Here is a 12,850-nt window from a genome sequence, read left to right on the forward strand (position 1 = left end):
CAATTCAGCAATGCATTTCAAGGGTGGAGAGGGGGGTCCAAATGACCCCCCCTTCACCCATGAAATGTACTTTTGAGTATAAGTTACATACACACATGTCCTAAGGACATGTGTGCCTGTAACTTTACAGTTTAAAAAATGCATGTTTGTGCTTTTTTAAACAATTTCGCAAATTACCACGAGGTTCAACTTCGTGGTAATTTGCACTTGCAATTTCAAATTTCGCAATTTGAAATCAAATGATGCATAGCATTTTAGAAATCGCAAAATTGCGATTTCTGAAATGCTATCGCAATATTAGAAATCACAAAAAAGTTGCGATTTCTAAAAAAGCATGATTCATCTCAAAAAGCATTTTTGGAATCGCAAACGGACGATTTTAAGGAATCGCACCGTTTGCGACTCCAAAAATGCTTGATGCATGTGGGCCACTGTCTCCGTTTCGGGACCGACCGATCTCCGGTCCGCAGTCCCGACCTTCTAATTAAGATGAGACTGAACACTGTTTAGTGACATTCCTACATTTCCCTATGTGAGCATGCATTGTGGCTGTAAACAGGCTGTGATACATGCTCCCATAGGGAAATGGGTGGTGCTGTTTATCCGTGCACCCCATGGCAGCCACCTTAAGTTGCCTGCCATGGGGTGCATGGATCAACATGGGGGCACCATAGGTGCCCCATCTGCCCCCGAACTGAGGCCACACACACAAGGGCGCCCTGCTGGAGGCCCCTCAAACACGTTTCCCAACATGGTTCCTATGTCAGACAGACCGGCAATTAAACCATGCCGGAAACCATGCATCATCCCAAGGGAGGAAAGGCCCCCTATTTGGGATTATGAACCGGTTCCGACTGGCCGACGGGGCTTTCCGACCTCCATCGTAATCGGCCCCTTAATGTCACTCAGCCGCTCTGTGCATCAAGCAAGCATTTCTAGACCATAAAACTTTATGCAGATCTATCTCTATCCATCCTCACTAACAATTTTCCCAATTCAGGTAGGCGAAACCCAACTCACCCTTTTGTCATGTCATTGAGGCCAGGATAGTAAGACTCCAGCTGTCATTTCCACTACCAAGATCCCAATACTTGAAGTGGAGTATGTTTGAGCACTGGTTCTTTGAAACGAGGGTCATTAGGTCAACTCACTTTTAGTCCATTGTCATTGCTATCTGCAACTATCAATTAAATGTCCTTGAAATCAGTCTTGCAAATATTGTATAAGCCGGAGGATGTACATCTGTTCCCATAGATTGGATATCCAAGGAATACCCTAAAAATTGAGACTTATGATTTACAAAATGAGAAGTCAAAGGATATTTCCAGCGCCTTTCAGGAACAGGTATCTCCGCTACACATAGACAAGCATGTATGCATGAATGCACGCAGGCATGTGTGCACACAAACTAGTTACAAAGTATTTCGTCCACGGCTGGTATTTCTATCCTAAGACCTGGACAGGCAGTCTATCTGAGTGGATTTTACCCATGCTGAGGATTATGGCCACCATACTTGCCCTTATGTTCCTCCCACTCCTGGAGTACTTTTCTATTTCTTCTTTTTGCCGCTAGAGTTTTCTAGGGAGATCCATGGTGAAGGGTCAGGGTGCAAGTCTGAGAGGGTCATTAAGTGGAACAATGTGGTTATATATTGAGTCTGGCTTCTTTGCTTCCTACCTGACTGTTCAAAGACCAAATGTAAGCAGCGATATTTTTATGCTATCAGTCCAATCCCCTTTTTTTCTGGGGAATTTTTTTAGAGCAAGAAAGTTGATGACAATTTATGAGGGTAAGCACCAAATACATCTCATATTGTTATATAAATTGAGCATCAAAGACTTTGGTGTGAGTTCAGGTCGGATTGAATTAGCCTGGCCTTAAGTTGGCCTGGTACTCTAGACTTGCCCCAGGGGCTTTAAGGTAGCCTGGTGCTCTGGACTTGCCCCGGGGGCCTTAAGGTGGCCTGGTGCTCTACGTTTGCCACAGCGGCCTAAGGTGGCCTGGTGCTCTACACTTGCCACAGGGGCATTAAGGTGACCTTGTGCTCTACACTTTCCCTGGGGTGCAAGGCCCAGATCTCTGTGCTGGGGTAAATGTATGACATTGTTCTGCATTCTGTCCATCAATTGTTCTTTTTGTATTTGTCACCCCAAGTGGGACGGGTATTCCCAGACGTGGGTCCAGTGTTCTCCATGCGACTGGAGTCAAGCTATCATGGCTGATGAGGGGTGAAACCCTGAAACCGGTCCTAGGATACTTTTTCCAGTTCAGGAAGGCCAGGCTAGGCAGTTCAGGCTGGACTGTTCCCATTTGGGTGCAGGGTCAAGACTGATTTGCATATGGCTGGGTTCAAACTGGAATGGTATGGGGAGCAAAGAAACAACAATGGATTTAGGCCCAGATCTTAGTACTGGGGTGAATGTATGACATTGTCCTGCATTCTGTCCATCAATTGTTCTTTTTGCATTTGTCACCCCGAGTGGGACAGGTATTCCCAGACGTGGGTCCTGTGCTCTCCATGCCACTGGAGTCAAGCTATCCTGGCTGATTAGGGGTGAAACCCCGAAACCAGTCCTAGGATGCTTGTTTCCAGTCCAGGAAGGGCCTGGCCTGGCAGTTCGGGCTGGAATGTTCACATTGGCAGGGTTAAGACTGATTTGCATATGGATGGTATCAAACTGGAATGGCATGGGGAGTAAAACAACCATAGATTTAGGCCCAGATCTCTGTGCTGGGGTGAATGTATGACATTGTTCTGCATTATGTCCATCAATTGCTCTTTTTGCCAGGGTTGAACACATCAGATCAATTTATGTATGAAGTTATGTATCTTCAAAAATTTATACATTAGACTGTCTTCTCTTGACTTTGTTAACTACAGAAAGATTGACAAGAGATTTGTCGTATACACTCTGTATATGATGTTTGTTGTTATTTCTGAAAATGTGTGTTGGATCACTACTTTGCCCGCTGCACCTTTATTACAAATAGCATATATACCAACCTTTGGAAATGGGGACTAGGGAGATTTAGAAAAGTAGTTGGAGGCAATTAATTTCCCAATTGACTAGCATTGAAGTGGAATTTTTCCAAAGAAGGAGAATTTTGACTTAAGAATTGGGAGTCTGCCTCAAATGCTGTATGGAGTATTGCTTCTACACTGCATTCTTTTAAGTAGGGTGGCCGTTTTCATTAGTTAAGCACTTAGGAAGTGCATCATGCAGTGCTTTGTCTGACCAAGGCTCTGTGAGTGTGTTATTGTTCATGAATTGAATCACATTTAACCTCTTCATTGAAATGAATCGTGCCTGGATTGAAAGGAACACAATGTCCAGGAAAATATAGGGAGCAGCGTAAATGCAACTGCTGAAAATAGATACTAAATACTCTTTATAGATCAAAGCCTACCAGACAGCACAGCTGTGTGGTTGCAAAGACATATTGGGGACAGGCCAAAATCTTAGTCATGAATGCACTCTGTCCATTTAAAAAAAAAATTGACAGTTTTCAAGCAAATAGTAACAGTACATTACAACAGGCCAGTTTGATAGGGACCAATATAGGATCCATTCAAGCACAATCATAACAGTACAATTTTCCTATGATACTTTACACCATATCTGCCCTCCACGAACAGAGGGATAAACATATACTAATCATGCATTTAGTCACACAACTTTGCAGCGCATAATACAAGAATAACAGTGCTGCACACTTCCCCCCTGAGAAGGCATAAATTAAATTTGTGCATCTTACTTTATTTTTCACCCGTTTTTCCCCTTTTTTTGGTAACCACAGGTCGAATATGGTATTGCAGGTGAGTAGGTTCATTGGGTAAGTGTGGGGTGTTAGTAGATCATGCCCTAGGTGCAGTCTGTGGGTCCGCCATGTCTGTCATTTCAGTCGATGGCTGTGAACCGTGGAGCCAGGTTAAAAACGGCTCCCATATATTACGGGGTCTGGAAGAGGGAGGCATTGTTCCCGAAATGTACTCAACTGCGTGTGCCCATATGTAACATCTCTAACCCACTCTTTAATGGAGGGTACCCTCCTTCTGCCCCAATGGAGTGCAACCTGTCTCTTTGCAAACAGTAGGAGAAAGGCATGTGGCTCACACAGCTTGGGCGGCGTGTCTTTAATGTACCCCAGTAGACCAAGAACAGGAGATGGGGTCAGTGATACTCCTATAATGTTGTTCACTGACTCGAAAACCAGAAGCCAGAACTCAGCTCTCTTGGTACAGTTCCATGCAATGTGTATGAATGTTGCCGGGGCGTAACCACATCGCCAGCAGTTGTCGTTGTCTCGAATACCCATGCTGTGGAGGCTCACTGGGATTCTATAATAACTGTGCAGATATTTAAAGTGTATCAACCTCAACTTGTAATTCGGGGAGAGTTCTGTGAGTTGTCCACAGCAATAGGCCAACTGGACTCTAGTCAGTGGAGCTTCAAGGTCATCATTCCAGTGTCTGAATGAATTTGGTGTTAGTACCGGGGCAATGTTCTGCATGTGGGTGTATAATCACGTAATGAGTTTACGGGGAGATGGAGATTTTAGCAAGTTGTCCAGTGCAGGCAGGGATGGCGGTGCTTTCGGGAATTTTCCCCAAGAGGGCTCGGCATGCCGTACGTATCCTATGATATAGAAAAACCTTGGTCAACGGTACAGCTTGCCCACACCTTCACCTTCTCCTCCAACCACACCATAGTTCTACCATAATTCAGCCTCCACACCTTCTGTGTGTCTCGGCTAATCCAGACCCCTAAATATTTAACCTTGTCAGCTTCCCATCGCAAAGGGAATTCTGACATCACCGGGGGGTGCCATCTGTGTGCGGGAAGATTACTGATTTAGCCCAGTTTATAAACACACCAGAGAGGATAAACTCCCTCAACAAAGGATCTAGATTCTCTTCAGGGTTTACAATATAGAGAGTGACATTGTCTGCATATAGGGGAATAAGTAGACTACGAGTACTGAAACCAATACCCCGTGCAGTATGATGTTGTCTTATGCGCGCGACCAGAGGCTCCATTGCAATCTCAATTAGCAAAGGTGACAGTGGGTACCCCTGCCTGGTGCCTCGCGAGATCCGGAAGAGGTCAGAGAGCATGCCATTCACCTGGACACGTGCTCTGGGTGATGTATATAACAGCCTGATACGATTTATGAATAACAGGCTGAATCCCTTGCGCCCAAGAATGGAAAAAAGGTTCGCCCATTCAAGCGTATCAAATGCCTTAGTGGCGTCCAGAAACTCCACTGCGGCTTACACGTCTGGGTGCAGATAGTGCAGCACTGAGAATATTGTCCATAAATTATCGGCCGTTTATCTCCCCGGAATGAATCTTGATTGATCCGGAAGCGCTATTATTGGCAGCATGGGCTGTAACTTATTAGCAATCAATTTCGCTAGAATCTTTACATCCACGTTGTTCATAGAAAGTGGTCTGCAGGAGTCCAGCTCCAGCTCAGATTTCCCAGGTTTTAAAAGGGTGAGTATTGTCGCCTTTCTTATGGATTGAGGCAGTACTTCCTCCTCTAGCGCTTCCTCATACAAAGCTAATAATCTCGGTGGCAATTCCTCTGCATACGTTTTATAGAATGATGTGGTAAGGCCATCAGGCCCAGGGGCTTTTCCTAATGGTAGACTTTTAATTACCTGAGCCACGTCTTTCACTGTAAACGGGGGGTCCATGTATTCTCTATGGTTATTATTAAACCAGACCAGCGCCAGTGAGTCCAAAAAGGACTGCAACTCTTCTGTACATGGCCTCTGCGTAATGGTATATAAATGGGAGTAAAATGTGGTGAATTATTTGAAGACTTTCTCCTGGCCTCTGACCATGTCACCCTGCGGAGATCTTATCTCATGAACAAAGGTTGCTGCCCTCGATGGTCTAATCATGCCAGCTAAAGTGCGTTCCGGTGTGTCTTCCTCCCCATACCTACGCGCCTCAGCATATATACCTAGAAATGTTGTTTCGCGTTGAGCCTCCTTGGCATAATCTAGCAATAAAATCTTCAACTTTTGTGCAATTAGGGATTCATTTGTGGAGTAAAATGCATCTTCAAGTTTCTTGATCTGGGTCTCCAGAGATGAGAGCTTTCCCCGAATTGCCTTCAGCACCCCCGACTGTCTCGCAATACACTGGCCCCTTATCACCACTTTGAATGCCTCCCAAAGTGATGCTTCAGTGGTCACGGATACCATGTTGTTGGTAAAGTATTCCTTAATATCCACCCTTGTTTCTTCCTTAAAGGCCTCGTCAAGTAAGGCATATGGCTGGAGGCGCCAGCTAAATGCTCTGAGGATTGACCCTGGAAGTGACAACTGCAGCAAACATGGGGTGTGGTCAATGCACTCTGCCCATTGGCTTGGTGTTTTGTCATTCACAGTTTCTTCTTTCTATTTGCTGACGTTATTTGAATCGGCAGGTCCAATATGTCTTTGTCCCTTCCACGAAGCATAGCCTGTTTAACACCTTTTCGATGGGCTCTTTGCAATCTTTCATGAGTGCTCGCTTTTCAGGAACACTTTTTGTTTTCATAAAGCACTCCATGAGAGTGCACGTTTTTCCAACTGTCTTTCAGGTGTGCTTCTCTGCCCACATCCAGCCTTCCACATTGTTTTCTCTTCCATGTTCAATACTCCCCTCTGCCCGCCTTCCATTGCCCTCTGATTTCTCCCTTCATTCCACCCTCGATTACTGTTTTGTTTTCCAGTTCCCTCTGCGCCCATTGTGCTTTTGCCCCTGCAGCTCACTTGTTAGTTTGCTTCCCTCCCCACATACTCTGTGTTGCTTCTCCCCCACCGTTTCAAAACAACAGAGTCCATGTAGGGGGTCATTATAGAAATGTATACTTTTTCACTATGATACCAAACTGAGTATTGTTACACATATTGTTATATGCAGTAAGTTTGCAAGAGAAGGATATGACCAAGTACATTTTTAGAGAAATCCTTCATCTCAATATTGTTTCAAGCAGAATACAAAAACGAAGTAAATTATATACAATAAGTGCTCAGTGTATCAAGTTAACACATGGTGCTCAAGAAGTTTGAAAATGGTGCTAAGGTGATCACAATTAAAGAAATGGCGAGAAGACCAAAATACACTATTGTAAATTCACTGCATATGTCAATACACTATTTTGCATTGTACTGATTTATATTAATTTTTAAAATGCTACTTACTCGGGCTCTGTTTTGAAATGGTTGGTACCCCTTTCCTTTTGTGTCTATGAGGCTCTCCTGTAGCATATTTGCTTTCCCCACCACCTGCACCCTGAATTTCTTCCCCCACTCGCTTGTTCTCCCCAACATCATCTTCTGTGATAGCAGCCCCACTCTCTGTATTGCTTCTGCCCTTCCCCCACTCATTTTGATGTCTCTTGACCGTGTTTCTCCCTCTCTTGAAGCCTGACTCCCAGAGAAGCTGTAGCTATTTGGATCTGCTTCACAGGGAGTAAATGACCTGCACGACCTTTGGATCACATTTGCAGCGGAACAAACACTGCAGCCCAAATTCCAAGGGGCGTGTGGCACCAAGAGCCCCATGGCCTACAATCACAGCCTGGGGTGCCGCAGTGGAGGAGGACAGGCCGTTGGCTCATTTCACTGAAGTGCACAGCCCCACCCTCTGACCCATATTATGAACTGTGCTCTGCTCCTGCCCTCCCGGAGATGCTGCAGAGTGAGTGCCACAGAAGAGCAGAGCGGTTGCGCCTTCTTTCTGTTCCACAGGTTTCAAACTTGACACCAAGGACTCCACACTTTTACAATATCACTTTTAAGTCTCCCCTGTGAGACAGCTTTTAGCTGTGTGTAGGAAAAAACGTATTGTGGACAAAGTGGGATAAAAAAAGGTGTGTGGGTCTCTAAAAATGGCATGGTCTAGGTTATCAAAGGTGTGGCTTAAAACATGTGAACTACAATCCTGTTTGACCAGCATTTACATGCCTCTGTCAGTTTCCTTTAATAGCATCCAGGCATATCACACAACATATGCTTAAAACAAGCCAGACTTACTGACTTTGTGAGTGCAAGTTAGAAGTTTATTATAAACGAATAACAACAATGATTTTATTCTAAATAATTTGAATTTGCAGGTACAACTAGTACATATTTTAGTGAAGTAGTGTGGCTCACTGGTTAGAGGCGGCAGACCCGAGAGCAGGGGACGGCCCGGGACCAGGGTTCGATTCCCGGCGCGGCAGGTTTCTGGACCAGGGTCAGCGGACTCGATAATTCTCTCGCCTCGGTGCCCACTCTGATCAGCAATCACACTCGGCAACTCTGGGCATTAGCTTGCCTCATCTTCACTAACGGCCCCACCAGACCGCCAGGGATGCCTGGTCTCACCCTGGAGATACCCATTAAGGGACCATCTCTCAGGGAAGCCAGGAAGGGTTTCGCAGCGGTCGAAGCGCCTTGGGACCCTACGGGTAAGTAGTGCGCTATATAAATGCCAATACATTTACATTTACATATTTTACCATCACTCTTTGTGCACTGGAGAGAGACCAAGAATTTGATGACCATATAATCTGACTGACTGACTCGCACTGTCTTCCGCCTCAGCTTCAGAGCTCTCAGTTGTGACCCATTATGGAAATCCTCCCACAGCCAGAACTCACTCAGACACCTAAATATGCCTCAGCTAACATATACCATACACACATTGGACAACCCAATAGCTGAGCCTTTTAGAGCTGAGGCCTCTTAACTCTGCCAAAACGTAGTAAAGTCAACTCCAATTGTGATACAAAACTGCTCTAAAGCAAAGAGAGTTTACAAATGTTAACAAATGCAAAGTCTTTACTTTTCTAAAATATGCAGTGTATACATAGTAAGACATTGCTAAAGCAATTGAGAAAGCCAATAGGTCTCAAAGGCGAGACCTTTTGTCTTTGCCAATATTTGTTTTGCATGGAATGATGACCCCTGAAAAAGCGGATGGTACCTTAAAGCAGAAGACACAGAACAAGTATAACCTTTTCACTTTATAAAGAGGGCATCATTAAAAAAAAATAGGATCTAGAGCCCAGGTGTCCTAATTCTTGTGTCACACCATATACCAACTCTAGCCTCAAAGTGTGGCATTTTAAGGCTTTGAATCTTCATTATGTCATCCCAAGTCTATACATTTATACACCCTATGATGCCAAACTCTGGTGACTGAAACTCAGTAGCAACTAAATGAGTAACACATGACATGAGAAGTCTCAAATCTCTGCATGTGCACATATGAACATGTATGTGAGTTGTGTTTGTCTTTGTGTGTGCTCCTTTGCATTTTCTCTGTACATGAGTTCCTGTGTATATCAGGCAGTTTTGTTTTAAACAGTGTTATCAACCCACAAATAACTGTAGCCCCTGTAAATAAGTCACTCAAATGCATTTAGAAGTAAGGCTGATCTACCTTTTCACTCCAAAGCACATAGAGCATCCTCAACGTTTTTGTGGTTTGAAATAAAACGTCTTTTATTTATTGATTAATGTTATGGATCCTGTTTCATATTTTCTTACCTTGTAAATAGCCAGTACAACATATTGGTTTCATATGGGTTATAAGGCAAATAGGTATTGCTGAGTTGAAAATGTAGAATCCCCTGCTTAACGAATTTCTATTAATACTGAATATAACCCAGGTTCTATATAACACTATGGTGCAAGGTGGGTGTGTGGTGCTAGGCAGTCTAATAGTGCTCCAGTGCGGGGGAAAAATCTGGAAAGGGACATATCTGAATTGATATTTCACCTTCCTTCTCCATAGGTCTTACAAAATGCAGAACAGCAACTTTGGTTACTGCACTGCATTGCATGACATCTTTGTAAGTGTGCTCCTCTGTGTCTATTCTCATGCAGCTGTGTTTGACTCTTGAGCTCGATTTTGTTTTAGGTTTTATCGTCTCACCAGCAGACTTCCTTTTCCTGTGTGCGGTTGTGTGCCTGCTCCTCTCGTGTTATTCACTTCCTGTTTATTGACAACCATTGCCCACATTATCTACTTTCATAATATGATGGCATTTGGTAAAAGTTAACACTCTTGGTAGAATATAATGAAAAGAGGTGATTCCTACTTGTGTACATTTTCCTCAATTCTACAGATGTGGAAATCTGGTATGTAATCTCTACAGAAAAAGAAGAAAACAATACTTTTGTAGGACCAGCATCATTCTGTGAACTTCGTCAAACAGCGCACAAGTCTGTTTGACGAAGTTCACCATCTGTTGTAGATCTTCTGTTGGTCCATTGTGGAAATGTGGTCTTCATGGCTCACCCGAACATTAGGGTGACAGGACTTTCACCTGTCGTTGAATGAGATTTTGACCAGTAAGCTTGAAAGCAGCATGGAGAGTGGACTTCAGATCAAGCTTCTCAAATGTAACACACTGGACAGTCTTTTTAAGTGTACCCATGAAGCTTTCGGCAACGCCTTTTGCTTGTGGCCAAAGAGGTGTGCTTTTCTAATGTTTCACATTGAGATGATTAAGAAAGTTTCTAAATTCAGGACTGTCATTGTCAGGCTTTAGGATTGAAGGAATATGCCATGTTCCAAATATGCCATCTATTCTCTTGATGAATCTTTCTTGGGTGGTTGATGAGAGATCGTCTACCAATGGAAAACAGGAGTATTCATCAATGACCACCATCAGGTGATGTCCATTGTCAAGAGGACCAAAGTAATCAACAGCATTTCTCTCCAAAACGCTTCGGTAAATCAGACATATTCAAGGCATTTTGAGTAGTTTTGCGAGATATGACTGGCCTTACACTCTCTTTCAACTCTCTCGTCATGTTAAGGAAACCAAACTCGATTTCAGAGAGCTTATTTAGTGGCAACAATTCCAAGATGTCCTTTGTAGGCCACTTCAATTACTTATAAATGCAGGCTCTCTGGTATGATAGTTATTGAACCTTGTAAGACAATACTTTCTTGAGTAAAGGACAGTTCATCTTTCACATTTTTGAACTTTTGATATTCGCTGTCACTTGTGAGAGGTCGAATGTGCTGCTTCAAGGATTGATGCGCAACAATGTCTTTTAGCATTAACATGTCTTTCCTTGTTTCAGCAATGATCTGTTCTAATGAAATATCAGCAGCTGTATTGGACCTTATGTTGAAATTAATGTAGGTTTAGGCTGCTTTGGAAGGGGTACCAGGACACAGTACCGGCACTCATGAAATTAGCCAGCAGGGTTATGATCTTTCCTTGGTCTGTGCACAATAGTGTAGTCATAATCCTATAGTCACAAACCCCAATATTCAATTCTAGGAGGCATCTTGGCTTTTGGGTTGTCAAAGATGGCAAGCAATGCTTGATGATTCTTTACAAAAGTGAAAGGTATTCCATATCGGAGCACATGGAAATGTCATAAGTCCACAGCACTGCTAAACTTTCTTTCTCAGGTTGTGAATAGGCACGTTCAGTTTGTGACAAACTTCTGCTTGCATATGCCACAATATGCCTTTGAGCATTTGGGTGCTCACTGTGTTGGGCAAGGATCACGCCCAACCAGACCGGGCTTGCGTCAACAACAACTACTATATGGAGCTTCGGATCAAAGTAGACCATTTCAGTAGCGTTCTGAATAACGTGCTTGATTTTCTTAAAACTTTGTTCACAATTGTGCTACCAGTGAAATTAAGCATTTCTTTTCGTTAAGTCTCTTAAGGGACCACTTATTGTGGCAAAATCACGTATGAATGAATAAATAGTTAATTTATTTATATATTCATCTTCACTAAGCCATTATGTATTCATTGGGAATTTTATATTTATAGCAGTTGGGGTTTTTTGTGTACATTAATCACTGTAATTGAAGGCATTATTGACAGGATGTATGATGCGTCAAATTACATCTTGAAAAGGTTTTGCAGCTGATGACAGACCTAAACTTTATTTTACAGCTGAACAAACTAATAAGGGTAGAACAGGTGGTAATGTACCTACAATTTTTGTCGAGTTCCAATTGTTGATACCTTTTGTTCAGATCAATGCGAGAGAAGACCTTGGCATCATTTTGCTGTGTGATCATGTCGGCAATATGCGGACCGGGATGTCGTTCTCTTGTTTCACATTCACACATATCAACACAGATGCGTACAGCTCCTACACTGTCCTTTTTGGGAACTACCACTATAGGAAAAATCCACCGAGTTAAATCAGTAGATCAATCAATTATATCATGCTTTAGTAATGTCTGAAGCTCTTTCTAAACAGCTTCTTGCAGATGAAATGCAATTCATACATGTCTTTGAGAACATCCTCATTGATATGTAGTTGCACTTTCATGGTCTTCAGTTTTCTCAATCCATGAAACAATGACAGCAACTGACTTACTATTTCGTGATGAGCATTCATGTTGTAGTTCATATATATCAGTCCCATATCAGCAGCAGTGCGGAAACTGAGTAAACAGGCCCTGGGCGCAGTTCCTTGAAGTACATGAATGGGTGCTTGTAATTTTGTCCTTTTAGGTTCCTGGATGCTAAGAATGAACCTTGACTCTTTAATGGTGTCAATGCTGCCCAGGTATACTTTAGTCTTCAATGGTTTGTGATGGGGCAATGGAGTCAATTCCTTTTATTTCTTCTCAAGCATGATGTTTAGTGATGCACCACTTCTGAACATATAGAACATGGCTGAGTGATCATAAGGGTCAATGGGTGCCTGACAGGACACCCGTATCTCAATGCTGTTATCCCTTGCATTCTAGCCTCTCCCATCTGTTGAATAAACATACCCTTCCATTGTGAATATGTGAGATAATATGCCTCTGATGATGCTCTGCTCTCGGGAGGAAGAAACTACAAATAATTACAAATCTCTTTCTCT

The 12,850-nt window shown here is 43.2% G+C and overlaps 1 protein-coding gene across 1 annotated transcript in view; it reads right to left on the reverse strand.

Annotated features, from left to right (window-relative positions):
- The window catches only part of LOC147727649 (cysteine-rich protein 1-like), a 501,069-nt gene that overhangs the window by 416,922 nt on the left and 71,297 nt on the right, over window positions 1-12,850 (reverse strand). The gene's annotated exons all lie outside the window — the stretch shown is intronic.

This window comes from Lissotriton vulgaris, chromosome 3_1 (assembly GCF_964263255.1).
Source record: "Lissotriton vulgaris chromosome 3_1, aLisVul1.2, whole genome shotgun sequence".
In the NCBI taxonomy this organism is placed as follows: Eukaryota; Metazoa; Chordata; class Amphibia; order Caudata; family Salamandridae; genus Lissotriton; species Lissotriton vulgaris.